The sequence below is a fragment of the Mesoplodon bidens genome, assembly GCF_964165515.1.
Source record: "Mesoplodon bidens genome assembly, chromosome: 9".
NCBI classification, from domain to species: Eukaryota; Metazoa; Chordata; class Mammalia; order Artiodactyla; family Ziphiidae; genus Mesoplodon; species Mesoplodon bidens.
The window spans coordinates 3,853,520-3,870,429 of NC_138166.1; the positions used below are offsets into that span (position 1 = coordinate 3,853,520).

General features: G+C 35.2%; 1 protein-coding gene across 2 annotated transcripts in view; it reads left to right on the forward strand.

The window, feature by feature from the left end:
- Positions 1 to 16,910, forward strand: part of CACNA2D1 (calcium voltage-gated channel auxiliary subunit alpha2delta 1) — a 504,082-nt gene that overhangs the window by 223,290 nt on the left and 263,882 nt on the right. The gene's annotated exons all lie outside the window — the stretch shown is intronic.

The following is a 16,910-nucleotide window of genomic DNA, read 5'->3' on the forward strand; positions in this document are numbered from 1 at the left end:
AATTTTGCTCATATTATAATGATATTCTACTAACACCTAAAGAAATGGGTTCTGATTTTGAGGAGGGGCTGGCATTCCTCATATACTGGTAAAAACCTTTGGTATTATAGACAGATTAAAAGGAAACTTATTAAAAAAATTTTTTTTTTTTTACTTTTGGCTGCATTGGGTCTTCGTGGCTGCATGCGGGCTTTCTCGTTGCGGCGAACGGGGGTTACTCTTTGTTGTGGTCCACAGGCTTCTCACTGCTGTGGCTTCTCGTTGCAGAGCACAGGTTCTAGGTGTGCAGGCTTCAGTAGTTGCAGCACCCGGGTGCTAGAGCACGCGGGCTTCAGTAGTTGTGGCACGCAGGCCCGTTAGTTGTGTATCGTGGGCTCTAGAGTGCAGGCTCAGTAGTTGTGGTGCATTGGCTTAGTTGCTCCATGGCATGTGGGACCTTCGTGGACCAGGGATCGACCCTGTGTCCCCTGCATTGGCAGGCGGATTCTTAACCACTGCGCCACCAGGGAAGTCCCTAAAGGGAAACTCTTATTTTTATTTTTATTATAGGTGGCAGGCCTTTCATTACCCAAAACTGCTCAGCTTTTTAGAGTGAAAGAGTTTTTCATTGTATCAAAATCATGGTATTTACTTTATTTATTTTTTTTATTTATTTTTTTTTTTGCGGTACGCGGGCTTCTCACTGCTGTGGCCTCTCCCGTTGTGGAGCACAGGCTCCGGACGCACAGGCTCAGCGGCCATGGCTCACGGGCCCAGCCGCTCCGCGGCACGTGGGATCTTCCCGGACCGGGGCACGAACCCGTGTCCCCTGCATCGGCAGGCGGACTCTCAACCACTGCGCCACCAGGGAAGCCCCATGGTATTTACTTTAAAAGCACCATTATAGAAAATATCCTATAACTTGTCTGGGAGCCATTTTGCTATGCATTTGTAAGTACACTAATATTCTTCTAACAGTGAGCTGATTTCACAATTAGTTGGAAATCTAAGGCCATGTCATAGCTCTGATAGGAATTTCAAGAATCTGTTGTAGAAAAAGGGTATGAGTGAGTCTTACATGTAATATGCAAACCCGAAGTGTAATATTTATTTGGTATGTGAATAATGCAAAAGTGTTTTAGAAGTTATCTATATTAAAACACTCAAAATCATTGGTTCTCAAGGTGTGGTCTAGGCTCATCTGGGAATCTCCAGAACCCTTTGAGAGGGTCTGCAAGTTACAAATTATGCATGGGTAAAAAATATACTTCACGTGCAAGACATACCAATATTTAAGTTTTAATGTAACACAGAAGGAAATGTTCATTGATAGGGTTTCTGATTTTATATTGCAGTAACCTTTAAGAAACTTAAAGAAATGTCTACTTGTTGAGTTGTGATGTAGTATCACAGAAGTTTATCGACAGTTCTCTCTAAAGGACACTAAAATACTCCTTTGTTTCATACTACGTATCTTTGCCACCCTTCTCATTGTTTTTTAAAAAATTATTTTTTTAATTATGTTTAAAATTTTTTTTTAATTTTTAAAAATTATTTTTTAAAATGTTAAAAAATTGTTTTAAAATTATTTTTCATTAAAATATGTCATTTAATCATGTAATGGGAGGGTTATTATTTTTATTAAAAGAATTTTTACTAAAAGAATCAATAGATAATAGATAATAATTTAAAGATTCTCAGTTTAGTTGCTAATACAGTAAATGCTAATAGATATAAACACCCCACACAAAACCTTTTTGGAGTCCTCAATAATTTTTAAGAGTACATAAATAAATAAATAAATAAATAAATAAATAAATAAATAAATAAATAAATAAATAAATAAAATAAAGTCTCATATTCATGAGACTGAATATTGATTGCGACTTCCAGCTTTCCAGACTTAATAGTGTGTTGTTTAAGCCGCCCAGTACACGGTAATGTGTTATAGCAACCCAAAATGAGATGCTTATACAAGCTTTTTATTATTGGCTGTGACTTCTGCCATTCTCAGAAGCCATGCTTACTATTTTTAAAGAACAAACCAATGATCAAATCTACAGTAATCTTTATATCATTAAAAGGGGAGGGCTTCCCTGGTGGCACAGTGGTTGAGAGTCCGCCTGCCGATGCAGGGGACACGGGTTCGTGCCCCGGTCCAGGAGGATCCCACGTGCCGTGGAGCAGCTGGGCCCGTGAGCCATGGCCGCTGAGCCTGCGTGTCCAGAGCCTGTGCTCCGCAACAGGAGAGGCCATGACAGTGAGAGGCCCGTGTACCGCCAAAAAAATAAAATAAAAGGGGAAATTGTCATCATTTCATAAAGATTCTACCTATGAAAATCCATTGGTGACATTGCAGACTTTTTTCTATGTCTAAAATATTTTCTTCTATGTCTAAAATATTTTCTATGGATATTCTACTCTTGGTAGGTACCTTTTATATTGATATTTCAATGTTCTCATCAGAATAAGATAAAATTAATTATAAGGCATAGATGAGAGTGTTGCTCAGGTATTTTTATAACTAAAATGTAGCTGGAATTTTAGGATCAAGTTTGTACTTTTTATTTAAGCATGACTAGATTTAAAGTTACTTTGTGACCTTTTTTTAACAGTTTTCTTGTTTATAAAAATTTACAGGGGGCTTCCCTGGTGGCGCAGTGGTTGAGAGTCCGCCTGCCGATGCAGGGGACACGGGTTCGTGCCCCGGTCCGGGAGGATCCCACATGCCGCGGAGCGGCTGGGCCCGTGAGCCATGGCCGCTGGGCCTGTGCGTCCGGAGCCTGTGCTCCGCAACGGGAGAGGCCACAACAGTGAGAGGCCCACATACCGCAAAAAAAAAAAAAAAAAAAAAAAAAAAAAATTTACAGTAGGGGAACTATGAAAATAGATTTTTTTTTATTCAAAAAAAATGACTGTCCTTTGAAGATATTCCTAATACATTAAAATATAAGGTCACCTAGACTTTGGCTATAATTCTTTGTTTAAAACTAAATACAACAGATAAGTAGTCTTAATTGTTATACAGTAAATGTCATATATAAACAGCAAAAATAGTGAATAGCTCAAACCTTATGATTTTCTGTTACTATTGGAAACATAAAATTGTAGCAGTGGAAAGAATCATGATGCCTTTGTTTAAGTGACACAGAAATTGAAAAAAATAATTATATGTAAAATCAGTTATGTCATTTTCCAAATTTTAAAAAAAGCTATATAAAGTAATTTTTGTGAAGTATGCAGTATTATGACTGTCAATAATATAGCTATCAAATTCTTACTAAATCACAAATGTTTCACCTATACTATTTTATCCATATGATCATATGCTGTATAGGTCTCTCTCTCATAAGACTCTGTTATCCCAAAACAGTTTACAATTAACTTTAACATCACAGAAGGGAAATGAAGCAGTCCTGAAGTGGAGGATCCCATTAAGACCGTTTAGGCAAAATTTGGCTACCCTGGCTCCTTTCTCACAATTATAGGCTAGTTTCTTTATTCTGATAATTTTAAAATGTTAAAAAAAAAGCAATCCAAAATACCTAACTGTTCAAAATTTTAATTGGCTCATGTCATAACATAAACCACTTGGACTGCTTGAGATTTCTTGAGGAAAAATGTATCACATTCTAGCAAAAGGCAGACATGTGTTGTGTCTATTTCTCAGCTGCTATAGAGAAAATGAAACTTTGCATCAATATCAGAAATTGGACCACTCTTCTCTGGTCTGTTCTTTTTTTCCTGGTGATTAATAAATTCATAACTAAGAAAAATCTATGATGCAGAAAAAACCTACACTCTTATTTTATAGTAGGGTGTCATTGGAAATATTTTTAAGTAGAAAACAATTTGGAATAAAGACTTGCAGATAACTTTGCTGTTTCCTGGAGAAGCAGCATATTGCAGGCTTAATAATTCTAGGTCTAGAGAAAAAGTTTCTCTATTTTAGGATCAGTATTTACTAGTTGTCTGAACTTCAGAAAGTCAGTGAGCCTCCTTAAGCATCAGTTTTCTTATCTCTTAAGTGGGAATAAAAATAGTACCTATCTGTAAGGGTTTATCTGAGAATTAAATAATAGTGTTGGTGAAGCTGTAGCTTAATATCTCCCACATTAAAAAGAAAATCTTAATGTGTGTTATCTCCATTGATGATGATGATGATGTCAAGAGTGATGAAGAAAGAACTGGAAAATACTTCAAAATGAAAGATTAGTGATATTTTTGCCCCTGAAACTATTCTGCATTTTAATAACCTTAAATTTATTTTTCCTTTTCTTTTATTTGAAATTAATGAGATGGACATATGGTCGTTTCCATGATAAAAATATTATTTTGTGTGTATGTGTGTGAAACTTCACCATGACTGAGAGTAGATCTTGCTTGTGGCAATAATATGACAGCTGCCGTAAAACTATTGCAATTCTGTCTATACCTGAAATGAAATTTCCTGTCTCTTTAATTTTAAAAAATTTTTAGTTGACTTTGGAAATGTATATAATTTATTTGAACCTGGCTCTGAAATTTCTTTATGTCAAAGTCATATTTTTTTTCCTGATATTGAAACAAAACCCAAAAAACAGGATGTAACAGACATCAGTGTAACATGAAGTACAAATCTTGATTTCTAGTTGTTCTGATTAGCTTCCTCCTTTAGATCTTATAGCTTCAGGATACTGTCACCTTGTGTGTGTGACTTGCAATTAATTGAAAGTATATTGTTTAAAGAGTTCAGGGCTTCCCTGGTGGCGCAGTGGTTGAGAGTCCGCCTGCCGATGCAGGGGATACGGGTTCATGCCCCGGTCCGGGAGGATCCCATGTGCCGCAGAGCGGCCTGGGCCCGTGAGCCATGGCTGCTGAGCCTGCGCATCTGGAGCCTGTGCTCCGCAACGGGAGAGGCCACAACAGTGAGAGGGCCGCGTACCGCAAAAAAAAAAAACAAAAAGAAAGGCTGCTGAGCACAGGTGAGGAGAGATTAGTCTTCAGAATTAAGGAATATTTTCCTCTGAGGTGGAAGGAGGAGGAGAGAGTTGTAGCAAATATTAATTAATTAAAAGGTTAACATTAATGCGAGTTTGGTTGACTATGATTATGTATTGTCTTTGGTTTTGGCCACTATAACAAAATACCATAGACTGGGTGGCTAAGAAACAACAGAAATTTATTTTTCGTAGTTCTGGAGGCTGGAAGTGTGAGGTCAGGGTACCAGCCTGTTAAGGTTCTGGTGAGATCTCTCTTCTGGGTTGCCAAGGGCCGACTTCTTTTTTCCTCACATAGCAGAAAATGAGAGAGAGAGAGACAGTACGCACTCTCTAGGGGTCCCTTTTATAAGAGCAATAATGCCACTCATGAGGGCTCCACCCTCATGACCTAATTACCCCCCAAAGACTCCAACTCCAATACCTTACATCGGAGGTTAGGATTTCAACGTGAATTTTGGAGGAACGTGAACGTGTACCATAACATATACCAATTTGTAAAGTGGTGTAGGTGCAGAAAAGAAGGAGATTGTGCTGGTCCAGGACTGAGAAATTTCAGGCAAGTTAGGACAGAAAGGCAAAAGAAGTTTCCACGTTGAATGTTAACTAATTATTTGGTTTTCAAGTTAATAATTATATGTAGGGCAGTTGTATGTGCCTCGCACTGTTACAGAATAGTCTCTGCTCTAAGAATCTCACAGTCCCATCGAGAAGACAAAACATACAGGCAAAGGCATAATACAAGGAACTAAGCTGTCAGTACGACAGTGGATGTTAGAGTCAGTTAACATGGTCGATGATCGGAGTAATATCAGAGAAATATTAATTTCAAAAATATTCTTTAAATCTAGGGTGCCACCCATTTTAGGACACAGGATAATACTGCATTTAAAAAAAAATCACTCATTGTAGGTCATCACTCATTGTAAAACCAATCCAGATTTTATAGATGTTAGTTAAAATGGGCAAAAATGTATCTCTCTAAGGTAATAAATAGATGCAAAATACTTAAATTAGAATTACAACTTCAAATGTATTGCGAATTCAGCATAATCTGAAAGAGACCTGTTTCGAACTTATTTTAATAAACAAAACAATGAACCCATTATTAATTACCTCCTCAATGCATTTATACACCGAAACTTGTATAGTTCATGCCATTCAATAGGCATGGTTCTTGGTGATCATCATTTTATTTACATTAGCATCTGTGAAAAAATTGATTTCATGTTTAAGTTGAGAAATTTTGACTAACTTAATGACTGCTGATTTAAAAGAATTCTGGTACATAAGGCTGTTTGCTTATAGTTGGCAGTTCTTTTCTATTTTTTTTAAGTTCAGGATTAACATGATGATTTAAGACTCACACTTACATTGAGGATGTTTTTAGACTGTGTTGTAAATGTTGGTCTGAAGGTACCAAAAATATAACTTAAATTGTTAATTTTTAGAAACAAAGAGGCAAGATTTATTTGGTTCACACTGTGCAAAAATGTGGCACTGGCTATATAGGGAGCAATTTGGCAACAGCAACCATTTCACAACAACCATTATTTCAGAAATAATGCCTGTTTTGTTTCTTTGACTATAAGAAAGAATTAGACATAGAACTTTCCTGGCGTATATACAGAAATGAGCTCATTATCATTGGAAAATCTTATAACTGTTGGGAACAAGAAAAGAAAAACCAGTCTGTTTGTTCCCTATTTCATATTCATGAGGCTGCTCAGAGGCAGTTTGATTGACACCATTGGTATATGTTGTCTGCTTTCTTTAGATCAAGCTGGGGGTTTTGGTTCACCTATCACTCACTTCCCACTTTGCTACCAAGGTCTATTGTGGCTCTCTAAATGGTGTAGTGATGAATTGCCCTCTTGGGAATTTTTAGGACGTCTTAATCCCAGCCTGACAGAAATCCCTTCGATAAATAATCTACCAACCCTCTGCCAAATGCAAGTGGATCAGTGGACATAGATTTATGACAGCTTTCACAAATGAAAAGTAGCAGCAGGGAGTATATGCTAGTGTACTCAGAATCCATGAATGGTCTCTATTTCCCAGTTTAATTTTCCCCAGATATATTTGTTTGAAATGTGTTCTGCAGGATTTTCTTTAAAGCCGTGTGTGTGTGTGTGTGTGCGCATGCACGTGCCTGTGTGTGTCTGAATGTGCAGTCGCTTAAATGATAAAAAAATGCACAATTACTTTATAAAGCAATCACTGGAAATCATTTTTATTTATAAGTTGGGCTTTTCTTGGATAAATATAAGGTGATAAAATTAGATAATAATGAGTGGTAAAAATTCTGATTAAATGATTGAAAATGATTTCAAAATCATTTTTGAAATCAATAGCTTTAAAAAAATAACTTGAGGAAACCAGTTTGAGAGGAGTTATATAACTAATAGATTCAGAATCTGAATGATAAGAATAGGTCACTCAAGTGAGTAAATTTTCTCCAAAAAAGTGTTTCTTCCTAAAAAACAAATGAGAAGTTACCTGTGGTTGTGTTCATATGATTACAATTTTATATTTGCATCTGAGCTATTTGCATATATCCCACATGATACAGAAATAGCAAAAAAGAAATGTTTGGTAGATTGGACAATTAGCCTGTAATATTTTTAATGTAAATTGTAAATTCTATTGCTTTATGATAAATTATTAAGGATATCGAGTCAGTAATGCTATGGAATGAACTTATGTCATAGAATAGAATCTAACTACTGGGCTTTATGTATATTATATACATACATATGATACATTTTATTTATTGAACGTTTAAAAATAAGAAGCAATTTTAGGGAACAAATCTGAAAATGAGTCATTTTTTAGTAATTCTTGCATTATCACACTTAGACTGTGAATTTTGTCACTCTGTTGCCGAAGTACCATTCTTACTATAAAGTGACAGCCACCTTTTCTCGCCCTTAAGGTATATGGCACAAGTTCACAGCAAGTTAGAATGTGACATGTTGCTATTTGCCATTAAAATTTAGACAGTTTGGGCTTCCCTGGTTGCGCAGTGGTTGAGAGTCCGCCTGCCGATGCAGGGGACACGGGTTCGTGCCCCGGTCTGGGAAGATCCCACATGCCACGGAGCGGCTGGGCCCGTGAGCCATGGCCGCTGAGCCTGCGCATCCGGAGCCTGCGCTCCGCAACGGGAGAGGCCACAACACTGAGAGGCCCGCGTACCGCAAAAAAAAAAAAAAAATTTAGACAGTTTTATAATCTTCTTATGAGGCCAAGAATTTTCTTCAATAATGAAGAAAAGAGAGGGTTTTGTGTGTGTGGTTTTTTGTTTTTTAGTATACATTTGTATACCAAAGTGGTTTTGGTATACATTTGGTTTTTTGGTATACATTTGGTTTTTTTGGTATACATTTGTAAAAACATTGGGGGAAAAAACATGGACTGAAAAGGTCTGTAATTTACTAAATCCATAGAAGTAAGTTAAAATGAGCATATTGATGTTAGTTAAAAAAAAAAAAAAAAAAGCTGTATTTTCCAGAACAAACCCCGAAGAGGTTATTAAATTCCTACTAAGTACCAGCTGCTTTTCCTTTGCTAACAGAGCTACCAGCAGGTGACTGGAGCCTCATTAAGGCTGTAACACAAGGTCAGGTGTAGAATTGCTTCTGGCTTGGATAACTGAAAAAATCAGAGCCTTCAAATTAGTGCACTTCTGTTCAAATTAGACAGTAATACCAGTAATACATACTTTTTTTCCTTCAAATCTTTATTAATTAACCATGATAAGTATGTCATAGGATAATTGGTAAATGAAACGAGATGTTTTAATTTTGGGTGGCACTGACATTATGCAGAGCTTTTTCATTGTCAGTGTCTCCTTTGGTTCATACAGTGATTTTTCTGAGGCTTGAGGGCAGCTCTTGTTGAACCCACATCACAGAAGAATAAACTGAGGCACAGAGAGAGGGGAAATTTGCCTAAGATGACAGACCTACTAGGATCAGGTTTGCTGAATTCTGTCTGCTCCATTCTGAGCCCTTCGATCATGTTTTCAACCAGGGGCTGATATAATAACCCTTCTATCACCGTCTCTCTCCCCTTTCCCACCAAGAGAGTTTTTGTGTGACGGTGTTTGGGTTGTCATAATATAACAGCTGCTGGCATGTAGTGGTTGGGGCCAAGGATAGTTCCACACAAGCAGCACTTTTTCTCCCTAAAAATACTGTGATGCCTCTGTTGAGAAACGTTTACAATCGCGAGGCATACTAGGAAAGTAGTTCTCATAATTATATGTATGTTTAAATTCCACTCAGTACATTTATTCCTGTTTTCATTTGTTTTATAAATAAGTCTAAGAATGTATGGTTAATAAAATGTTACTCTCTAAAGAATATTATAAATAGAACTAGTAAAATAAGAAATGAACAATTATAATTCCTCATTCCTTTTATGGCCTTCAGCTATCACACATAACACATAAAAACATATCTATATCTTTCTATATATTTTAATATACTTCATTTATTATTCTTCCAAGTTAGAAATATCGTTATTGGAACAATAATTTTTACCCTCCTTTAAATTTGGTATCCTGTTTAACTGTTTTACCAAATGATCTGGTTAGCTCCTGCTATTCTGAAACTGAGAGGAAAGGTAATAAGCCTCAGGCTTTGCCTGAAGAAACAGCAGAAACTGTTCTTTTTGCAATTAAATTTGCACCTTTTTTGCATATATTTAACATTTGATTTGAAGGGTGTTAATTATCTTATTTCCTAAATATCTAATTTGGTTTATGGAATGTTAATAGTGGTAGTATTGTTACCATTTGACAAATTAGGAAATAAAATATACAGGGTTGTTACTTGTTAAGGCTTAACACAATTAAGTAAAATAAATGTTTAATTTCATGGTCATTGTAGCCTTACCTCCTCTACCTTCCTCATTCATCAAAGGGAATAAGAAAATTGGTAAATTTTTGACAGTTTTAGTATATAATAGCATAGTTTTTGAATTAAAAAATGTATATATGTAATACCTTCATCTGCCTATAAATAACAAGAGGTATGGCTTATATGGAGTTAATTGACTCACATTGAGTTTGTAATTATGCTTTCAGAAATAATAGATTAGGATTTAGTTAATAAAGTTAAAAAGAACCCATAAAATTCACATTCATGTCATATTTCATTAAATACATATATTAAGGTCATGATTAATAGAAGTCCAATATACCTCAGAAACAAAATTTTCTTTAGATATTAATGGGAAACTTCCATTTTGAAGCACATTCTTGGTGCTTATATTTTCCTTACTTTTAATTAGCTGATTTTTTAAGTAAAGAATGTTTAAAGCTGTATATCTATCAAAATGAAAAAGAGTAGAAAAGACATGTACAATAAGATTGAAATTACTGGAGTGAATCAGTTGAGCTTGATTTCATCTTTTTTTTATGGGGACTGTGTCACAGTGCACCATAGCTCTGTGGTTTTTGTGGTTAAGCTTTTTAATACTTCAAAGCATCAGCAATTACACATTATATGAGTTGAATTTATATTTGCATAAATCTGATTTTAAAAATCTTTTTGTAGGGAAATCTGTTATTTGAAATGACATACAATATAAAAATAATTGGGACTATCTGTATTCTTCTAGTAACAGAATATTTGGGTTTTAATCATTTCTGACCTAAAAATTAGTTGGCATTTCTAAAAAGGTATATATATATATATATGTATATATATATATATATATATATATATTTACATATATATATATATGATTTTATTACCTTATTTCATTTCTCTCCTCTTCCAACAGTGGAAAGACATAGCCATGGTTTCCTAGTTATTATTGCAATTGTATATAAAGAACAACCTGCCCAGAAACTAATATCAGAATTTCACTCAGGGGTATTATAGTGAGCAGCCTTAAGGATAAATTGCTTTTGGGGGGACTTAAAAATAGCAGAGGTCAGTGTATTAAACTGACTAACATATGAGTGAAAAAAATATACAGTGTGCAATACCAAGAGGTTAGAAAACTGAATACTGTGTAACAAATTTGTTAGTTTGTATAAGTTCATTTTGATAAACTGTTGGTGGCTGCTTGTTAACATAAATTTTTAAGATTTTCATTGTAATAGTATTTTCCCACATACAGGGCAAGAGAGATCACTTAGTTGGGAACAGAACTTAGCTGGAAGTAAAAAAATTTCATAGGTATTCTTCTCCACTCTAGTAGTCTTTTTTTTTTTTTTTAACTGAAGTGTAATTCATTTACAATGTTGTGTTAGTTTCCAGCATACAGCAAAGTGGTTCAGATTCTTTTCCATTATAGGTTATTAGAAGATATTGAGTATAGTTCCCTGTGCTATGCAGTAGGTCCTTGTTGTTTACCTATTTTTTTATATAGTAGTGTGTATGTGTATATGTTAATCACAAACTCCTAATTTCTCTCTCCCCCATCCCCCATATCCCCTTTGGTAACCATAAGTTTGTTTTCTATGTCTGTGAGTCTAATAGAAGCAGTCTTGATGAGCTAACAGTTCCACCAAACTTTGTAAATACGCATTCATTACACGCACTTATTTATATATATATCCTCATTGCAAATGAGCATAAATATAGTTAAATAATTTTATATATATATAAAATTGTCTTAGGTCTCAAGCCTCCTAAAAGCAGAGTTTGAGATGGGAATTCTTGTTTGTTCAGCAGATGCTTTCAGGTAATACTGGGATGGGCAAGACATGCTTTCAGCTCGAAGACTCCCTTTAAGCCGGATCCCATGAGGAACACTTTAGCATGAACCACACCACAAAACTGGTCTCACATCAGGGATGGCGTTGACGTCTTCCCATGTGACTGTTTCCCATGTGAAACAGTCGTTGGTTGAAGGTTGCATGAAGGAAGCAAGGGGGCAGGGAAGGGGAGAAAAACATTTTGGGAGACTGTGGGCACTTGAGGGTAGTTCTCCAGAGAAAGGGCAGCTATAAACTGTTGGCAGCTACAGCTCACTGCAGCTAGGTGTGCCCGGCGACAGAAAGTTCCACGGAAAGAGAAGTGGGCTGGCATCAACATTGTCCAATCAATTGATGTCACGTTTGAAAATCTGGTAGTATTTGCTAAGTAAATTCTGTGAGTCTATAATTCTGGTCAGATTATTCAGACCCATAATGTAGTGTTTGAAGTATTTTTGTGAGTGATACACATTCTCTAGTGTTTAAAACAAATATGATCAGAACTCTGAGACACAAAATGCAGAAAACATACAAAACATGTTGACCGAAATTCTCTCTGAGGTTTCGGTGTCAGTAATGGACACTTCTCTTTCTTCAGATCATTTATCCTTTTCTAACGCCCTCACCTTCTCCTCTGTGGTTCTCAGCACACAGGTTTCCATGGTTGATTACTCTTAAGCAGGGGAGGAAAGCCCAGTTAATGTTACTACTGGGTCACACATATCTCTCTCAGTGCCTGGTGTCTCATGACCCCTCACATGTATTTGCTGAGTGAATGAACAAGGGACACTGGATGTGAATGGAGCTGCCGAATGTTAGAGATAATTGAATAATTAATACATGTATACACTCTGTGATTCTTTTTACACTGCTTTATTAAGAACACTTTATAAAGTACACATCTCTGTTATGCAGAGCTTACGTGCATGAGTGTACACACAGGCGCTACTGTTGTTCAGTAGCAGGTTTTCTAATTTCAAAAGCTACATCTTATTGTATTTCTTCTTGTGTAATTGACTTCAGATAGATAAGCCAACATCTTCACAGTCCTGAATCACTTTATGGTTTTACACGTCATTCCACCTACAATGTTCATTTGCATTTTCAGTGTTCATCCTCTTTTTCAGGATGCATTATGTTCAAAACTACGGAAGAGCCTGTAGTTAAGGTATGTTCACAGACAGCCAACATTTTATGACAGAAAAAATAAGATATTGAAGGATCAAGATAAAGGAGTTAAAAAATTTATGAAGAAATATATTAAGAGCAAAATTTTAAAAGTTATACAGAGTGCCATGGTACAGATTCAAAACCACGCAAATAACGTATACGTCATGTTCTTTATTCATCAGTAAGGACATAGAAATAAAGCTAACCTCAACTGTTACGTTTATTCTTTTTCAAGATAGAAATATTCTTCTTTATAAAAATATATGCTTACTATTAAAAAGGCAAATAAGGCAGTATGGAGGATTTCAGGAAAAAAATAAAAAGATCTAAATATTTTAATACCCAAAGGTATATCCTCATTAACATTATGATGCATGAATATTTTGTAAATATTTATATGCATATTTTATATTTATATATGTGCTAGGTGGATAAATATTTACATCTTTCTTTTGGCTAAGTAATATATAATATACCTTCTATTTGTGTCTGTAAGGAAAGAAAGTTAAATAGGCATTAATAATTTCTGTATGCTGTTTTGCTGCATTGTCTTTATAATATCTATGTATATGTATGCATGCACACATATATGTTTTAGATATTTTTCCCTATTTAAGAATAATTGTACTTGTAGTTTGCCCCAACCCCAGGCAAACACATTCTGATTTCTGTCTTGTAGTAATTTTGCTCATTTTTGTGTTTCATAAAATGAAATCATGCAGTTTGCATTCTTTTTGTATCTGTCTCCTTTCACAGAGCGTAATATTTTATAGAGTTGATTTGTGTAGTAGTAATGTCTTATGAATATACCACTATTTGTTTATCTTTTCTCCTGTTGATTTACAGTCATGTTTTTTTTCTGATTTTTTCTTGCTATTATGAGTAAAACTGCTGTGAAACTTTTTCTGTAAGCCTTTTTATAAATATATGTTTATATGTTTTTATAAATATATGTTTATATGTTTACATGTTTTTATTTTGCATGTGTGTTGGGGAGAGTTATACAATAGGAGTGGAATTGATGGATCATAATACTATGTGAAATTTTATAAGAAACTAGCAAAGAGGAAAACTCAGAATTAAGGTTTTTCTTGGCTGAAAAAAGTGTCAATCGGTTCTAAGTTCTCTCTCATAAGGTAAATAGGGTTAAAAATAAAGTGTTCAGAAACAATTAGAATTTTTGCCCTTGTATATGAAGGTATCTCATACAAAGCCTTCTCTCACAAAGTCAGCATAATTCATTACTGAATAAAATCTTTTAGGGTGAATTATTTTCAAGCATTTTTACATGTTCCAGAGCCCACAGACTCATACTCTTTCATGACAAAACAAATTTACTTTAAAGTTAACATTAGTTATCATAATATAACCTAATAGGTCATCTTGTTTTCATAAATTTTTCTAGAATATGTCTGTTTCCTGCTCTTGCTCTGGGTTGTTAGAACACACTGTATATCAAGGCTATACTCACAGACAAAACACACATATGCTAATCAATATTTATATAATTGACCCATCCATGTAAATAATTAATAAGTAAATACAGGCCAGTGAAAGCAGAATAAATCAGTGACAATTATAAAACATATGTGAATAATACCTCACTCTTTGAACAAGTTGATATCATGGGACACAATGGCTGTGACTATCAAACTATAGACTAAAATCATGAATGTCGGGGAGGGAGGGTGTTTGCATATTGACTCTTCAATTAAGTCAGAGGCAAGGGAAATCCAACTCTTCCTTGTAAATGTGAAGAAATGAGAAGTGATCATAACCCCAATTTGGGGCATATAAGTGAAACTCCTCACAAAACCGAATTTTAATAATAGATTGGGTATATATACCTATTGGTAATTTGAACCTACAAAAATTGTGACTCAGTTTTAAACAAAAGGTAAAAATTCCAACTTTCACTAGAGCAGCATTATTTTAAAGGAGTGGAGGATAAGGGTTTTATTAGGTTTCTTCTCCACAGTCCATTTTCTTTCCTTGGTGGCAATCCGGAGGGCAAGGGTATGCACTTTTTAAAAATGTTCAGTTTCAAATATATCTCTTTGATTGATTTGAACATAAACAGAAGGGACCAGCTTGTTTTCCCGTTCTCAGACCAAACTAGAAAGTAACCCAGGCCCATTAAAAGTTCTGCATAAACCTGGATGTCTGGCTCCCATCCCCAGACATTCTGCTTTAACTGGTCTGGGTCCAGCAGTGGTACCAAGATATATGGAAGCTCCTCAGTATGTCTAACATGCAGCAACATTTGGGAACCAGCATCTTATCACCTTGTAGCTCACAGAGCTCCATCTACCTGTTTTGCAGGTGGGAATGCTGAGGCCCGGAGAGGGGGAAGGACTTGCCTAGGTTCACAAAGAATGTTTGTGGCTGATCCAGGATTGGCTATACTATTCTTGCATCCCACTGACATACCCCTCCCATCCTATTATTTCACTAGGTAACTAAACTCTCTGTGCCTTGGTTTCCTCATTTGTAAAATGGGGGCCTTAATGGTATCTACTGGTAGGGTGGCTGCGCTGATCACATGAGATTATGACTAGAAAGTGCTTATTAGCACAGTGCTTAGTTTTCAGCAGATGTTACCCATTTATTGTTGTTGCTGTTTTGTACTAGGGGGATAGAAATGAATGGGGGTGCCCAGAGGACAGTGAGCTCACTGGGGACAGAAATTGGGATTCCTCTCTCCATACCTGGCATTCAGTATAGACCCTGACATTTAATAAAAGTTTTTTCAACATGGAAAAAAAAGTGCTGTGTATCCTTTTCCTTTAATATGTATATTGTGTATGTAATATGTATTAATATATAATGTATATATTAAAATTTTTAATTGATATCACTGACATTAGGGTAAAAAGCTAACTTGGAATCACAGGGCAGCAGATTAGATACATGATTGTTAAAGAGATATCTGAAGGATGAAAGATGTAGCTTCATCTTCTTGGAAATCTTATTTTCATGCATAATGTGTTAAAAGTAATTGTAGTTGAAAGTTTTAATTCTTCTGAAAAATGGTTTCTAACTTGTTTGTGTCATGTTTGTGGCACATCTAGATAGCAACAGATTTTGTGAAGAATGACCAGGTTTAACAAAGCCTTTAGGTTTCTTAAGTGCTTGCAACGTATCACAGGGCATTAAAAGTACCTTTCATCACACAAGAAAAGGACTATTTGTAGTTCATTTTTCTGCCTCTTTTATTAGAAATTATATGCCTGTCAGTTCTCATCTTTGCAGTAGAATGCCTTACATTTATATTGTGATTTATGATTCACAAAGTTGTAACACATACATGCTTCTCAATTTTTCTAATGTTCTTGAATTATAAAACTCAGTTTATTTTCACAATGTATTCTGAAGCACCTAAAAGATCAGATATATTATTCAGAGAACCATGGATAGGGTGAAATGAAAAATGTCCTATTTCTATTCACCTCATAAATTACCCTTAAATTTTAGATTTTCTCTTTGAACCTTCCCAATTATTGTAACCTGCAACAATAACAGTCTTTTAAATTAAATAATATTTAATAAAGATTTATCTCCATATAATTTTTAATCTCTGATTAAGTAATCTGTTTCCTTTTTTGTGTTATAATAAAGTCATTTATGTGGTAGTTAAATGCTTAATTAGCCACAATTTTTCATTGACTGTTTGTGTGTCGTTCTGAGTTTTTTCAATTTATTAAGACAAGGGTGTCTTTCCTTAAAAAAATTATTGAGGATTATACGATCTATTTATTTATCCTTAGATAATGCCCTCACTCAGTTCACCAAAAAAAAAAAAAAAGTATTATTTCAAACCTGTACTTCTTTGCTTCCACTCTACCATACCCACCTTCATCTTCAAGCACCTGACCTCTGTTCATTCAGAGATGAAATAGAGGGTGTCAGGTGGGAATTTCCTCAATTTCTTTGCCCACCCCTTCTCATCTGTAGTCGTCTTCATCCATTTCCTTTATTTCTGACTCAGGGAAATTGGACCCTACTTTGCTCAAGTCTAACAATCTTCTCTTGTTATTGGATCTCTTTCCTTCCTCTTAAAGGACTTTACT